Below are 5,000 nucleotides of genomic sequence, written 5' to 3'. Positions count from 1 at the left end.
GCACAAAGGGAGCAAACACGGGCAAACAAGTGACGCCATGGCCTACTCGCCCACCGCCCTCTATATTGCCTAACCTTGGCAACCATGGTCCATTCCCCACTATATGCCATGGCCTTGTGCCCATGGTCTTCACAAGACAGCATCCAAGGCGCCTGAAAGGCCAAGGGAGCCCAACCCAGCAATGCCCAGCCAAGGCCAGGCATTCCAGTGCCTACCCGGGCAAAAACGCCCAAAGCATGCCCCATTCGTTAGCCTATCCAGGCAAAAACGCCCAAAACCAGCCCATTCCAGTGCCTATCCGGGGAAAACGCCCAAAGCATGCCCATTCCTTAGCCTATCCAGGCAAAAACGCCCAAAACCAGCACATTCCAGTGCCTATCCGGGCAAAAACGCCCTAAGCCTGCGCATTCCAGCGCCCCGCAGCATGCCACCCTCCTATAGGGTTTGCGCAACCAACCCGCCTAACCACCAGTGGCAACCAAAGGTGCTGTTAGCGACGACTTCTGAAGACGCAACGAGACGCGACGGGTTTGCGCCCAGACGCGACGAGGCGATGCGGGATCTGCGCCCAACCGTGCCTACACCCGCCGACTTGATGCGGGAGCTGCTGGCCCAAGCATGCCTAGCGTGCAAGGCCTGCGTGCAAGGCTAGTGTGCAAGGCTCGTGGGCAAGGCTAGTGCGCAAGGCTAGTGCCCAAGGTCTGTGTGCAAGGCTAGTGCCCAAGGCTAGTGAGCATGGCCTGTGTGCAAGGCTAGTGTGCAAGGCTTGTATGCAAGGCTAGTGTGCAAGGCTGGTGTGCAAGGCTTGTGGGCAAGGCTGGTGCGCAAGGCTAGTTCCCAAGGGTTGTGTGCAAGGCTAGTGCCCAAGGCAAGTGCGCAAGGCTCGTGCCCAAAGCTAGTGCGCAAGGCTTGTGTGCAAGGCTACTGCGATGGGCCAGTGCCCAAGGCTTGTGAGCAAGGCTTGTATGCATGGCTTGTGTGCAAGGCTAGCGTCCAAGGCTTGTGCGCATGGCTTGTGCGCAAGGCTTGTGTCCAAGGCTTTTGTGCAAGGCTCGTGCGCAAGGCTAGTGTGCAAGGCTTGTGCGCATTGGCAGGTAGCCCACCAGCATGCACGATCCAAATGCCACTCACGCGACAACACGGTGCCAAGCCGGGCATGGTGTGCACTCAAAACCAATCAACGGACAGAGGTCATGCGTCATGGGGGGGATCTAGCAAGGCCATGGGGAAGGTCATGGAGGACCTTGGAAGCAAGCGCAAGACGAGAGCGAATCGAACAAGGGGCCAGGACGGGGCCTTGTGCCCATGGTCTTCGCAAGACAGCGTCCAAGGCACCCGAAAGCCCAAGGGAACCCAAACCCGGCCGACACTTGCAATCGCACATGCTCTCTGCAACACACCATCAATGCCGCCCAACGGGGCCAGCACGAGCAGTCCTCCGCGGTCCCCTGGCCCTGCGCACGTTTGTCTTCGAAACCGAGCATCAATGCCACAGAAAGTGCCGGGGCGCCAGCTGGAGCCATCATCCGCGTTGCCATGGCTCGCTTGGCCTTGGCTTGCCAGGCCCCGACACGAGCAATCGCGCATTTTCTTTGCAACCGACCATCAATGCCGCCCAACGGGGCCAGCACGAGCAGTCATCCGCGGTCCCCTGGCCCTGCGCACGTTTGTCTTTGAAACCGAGCATCAATGCCACAGAAAGTGCCGGGGCGCCAGCTGGAGCCATCATCCGACGTGCCATGGCTCTGGTCCCATGGTCTTCGCAACCGAGCATTCGTGACACCCGCGGGGCCAGGACACCAACCCTTCCGACACGAGCATTCGCGCATGTTCTTTGGCCACACAACGGCGCCAGCACGAGCAAAATCATCCGCGGTGCGGTGGCCTTGCACGGCCTTTTGTCTTTGGAACCAACCATCAGTGCCACGGGAAGTGCCGGAGTCCCGGCATCCGCGGTGCCAAGTCATTGCGCCCTTGGTCTCTGCAGCGGGGCATGCCGGGCACTCCCAACCATTGCAAGCAAGCAAGCAAGCAAGAAAGAAAGTAAGTAAGTAAGTAAGTATTACATATAGGGGCGGGACATGCGGGGAGATCTGCGAAACGTGCATTACGGGGCACACGCGTACCTACCGGGGCATACCGACCCCTATTGGGGCACACGTGTGCATATCGGGGCATACCGGGCCTATCGGGGCACACGCGTACATACCGGGGCATACCGAGCCCTACTGGGGCACACGTGCGCATATCGGGGCGTACCAAGCCTATCGGGGCATACGCATGTATCCCAAGGCATACCGAGTCTATCCGGGCATACGCGTTCATACCGGGGCGTAACGGGCCTATCGGGGCATACTTGGGCATATCCGGGCAAAAAATGCCCAAAACTTGCGCAACCTTGGCAACCGTGGTCCATTCCTCTCTATATGCCTAGCCTTGCCAACCGTGGTCCATTCCTCACTATATGCCATGGCCTTGTGCCCATGGTCTTCCCAAGACAGCGTCCAAGGCCCCCGGAAGGCCAAGGGAGCCCAACCCAGCAATGCCCTGCTATGGCAAGCCAAGGCCAAGCATTCCGGTGCCTATCCGGGCAAAAATGCAATTCCTCTCTATATGCCTAGCCTTGGCAACCGTGGTCCATTCCCCACCATATGCCATGGCCTTGTGCCCATGGTCTTCCCAAGACAGTGTCCAAGGCGCCCGGAAGGCCAAGGGAGCCCAACCCAGCAATGCCCTGCTTTGGCAAGCCAAGGCCAAGCATTCCGGTGCCTAACCTTGGCAACCGTGGTCCTTTCCTCACCATATGCCATGGCCTTGTGCCCATGGTCTTCGCAAGACATCGTCCAAGGCGCCCAAAAGGCCAAGGGAGCCCAACCCAGCAATGCCTTGCTAGGACAAGCCAAGGCCAAGCATTCCGGTGCCTATCCGGGCAAAAACGCCCAAAGCATGCCCATTCCTTAGCCTATCCAGGCAAAAACGCCCAAAATCTGCACATTCTAGTGCCTATCCGGGCAAAAACGCCCACCAGCATGCCACCCTCCTATAGGGTTTGCGCAACCAACCAGCCTAACCACCAGTGGCAACCAAAGGTGCTGTTAGCGACGACTTCTGAAGACGCAACGAGACGCGACGTGTTTGCGCCCAGACGCGACGAGACGATGCGGGATCTGCGCCCAAGAATGCCTAGACCCGTCGACTTGATGCGGGATCAGCTCGCCCAAGCATGCCTAGTGTGCAAGGCCTGTGTGCAAGGCTAGTGTCCAAGGCTAGTGTGCAAGGCTCATGTGGAACGCTAGTGCGCAAGGCTAGTGCCCAAGGCTTGTGTGCCAGGCCCGTGTGCAAGGCTAGTGTCCAGGGCTTGTGTGCATTGCTTGAGTGCAAGGCTTGTGTGCATTGCTCGAGTGCATGGCTTGTGTGCAAGGGTTGTGCGCAAGGCTAGTGTGCGGGGCTTGTGCGCATGGCTAATGTGCACGGCTTGTGTGCATGGCTACCGTGCAAGGCTAGTTTGCATGGCTAGGGTGCAAGGCTCGCATGCGAGGCTAGTGTGCAAGGCTGCGTGCAAGGGAAGCGTGCAGGGCGAGTGTGCGAGGCCACTGTGCACGGCGCCAGCACTAGCGAGCCATCATCCGCGTTGCCATGGCTCGCTTGGCCTTGGCTTGCCAGGCCCCGACACGAGCAATCGCGCATTTTCTTTGCAACCGACCATCAATGCCGCCCAACGGGGCCAGCACGAGCAGTCATCCGCGGTCCCCTGGCCCTGCGCACGTTTGTCTTTGAAACCGAGCATCAATGCCACAGAAAGTGCCGGGGCGCCAGCTGGAGCCATCATCCGACGTGCCATGGCTCGCTTGGCCTTGGCTTGCCGGGCCCCGACACGAGCAATCGCGCATTTTCTTTGCAACCGACCATCAATGCCGCCCAACGGGGCCAGCACGAGCAGTCATCCGCGGTCCCCTGGCACTGCGCACGTTTGTCTTTGAAACCGAGCATCAATGCCACAGAAAGTGCCGGGGCGCCAGCTGGAGCCATCATCCGACGTGCCATGGCTCTGGTCCCATGGTCTTCGCAACCGAGCATTCGTGACACCCGCGGGGCCAGGACACCAACCCTTCCGACACGAGCATTCGCGCATGTTCTTTGGCCACACAACGGCGCCAGCACGAGCAAAATCATCCGCGGTGCGGTGGCCTTGCACGGTCTTTTGTCTTTGGAACCAACCATCAGTGCCACGGGAAGTGCCGGAGTCCCGGCATCCGCGGTGCCAAGTCATTGCGCCCTTGGTCTCTGCAGCGGGGCATGCCGGGCACTCCCAACCATTGCAAGCAAGCAAGCAAGCAAGAAAGAAAGTAAGTAAGTAAGTAAGTATTACATATAGGGGCGGGACATGCGGGGAGATCTGCGAAACGTGCATTACGGGGCACACGCGTACCTACCGGGGCATACCGACCCCTATTGGGGCACACGTGTGCATATCGGGGCATACCGGGCCTATCGGGGCACACGCGTACATACCGGGGCATACCGAGCCCTACTGGGGCACACGTGCGCATATCGGGGCGTACCAAGCCTATCGGGGCATACGCATGTATCCCAAGGCATACCGAGTCTATCCGGGCATACGCGTTCATACCGGGGCGTAACGGGCCTATCGGGGCATACTTGGGCATATCCGGGCAAAAAATGCCCAAAACTTGCGCAACCTTGGCAACCGTGGTCCATTCCTCTCTATATGCCTAGCCTTGCCAACCGTGGTCCATTCCTCACTATATGCCATGGCCTTGTGCCCATGGTCTTCCCAAGACAGCGTCCAAGGCCCCCGGAAGGCCAAGGGAGCCCAACCCAGCAATGCCCTGCTATGGCAAGCCAAGGCCAAGCATTCCGGTGCCTATCCGGGCAAAAATGCGATTCCTCTCTATATGCCTAGCCTTGGCAACCGTGGTCCATTCCCCACCATATGCCATGGCCTTGTGCCCATGGTCTTCCCAAGACAGTGTCCAAGG

The sequence above is a fragment of the Tasmannia lanceolata genome, unplaced genomic scaffold, assembly GCF_043159265.1.
Source record: "Tasmannia lanceolata isolate RefF3 unplaced genomic scaffold, GAP_Taslan_0.1 ptg000057l, whole genome shotgun sequence".
NCBI classification, from domain to species: domain Eukaryota; kingdom Viridiplantae; phylum Streptophyta; class Magnoliopsida; order Canellales; family Winteraceae; genus Tasmannia; species Tasmannia lanceolata.
This window is presented reverse-complemented; position numbering follows the sequence as displayed.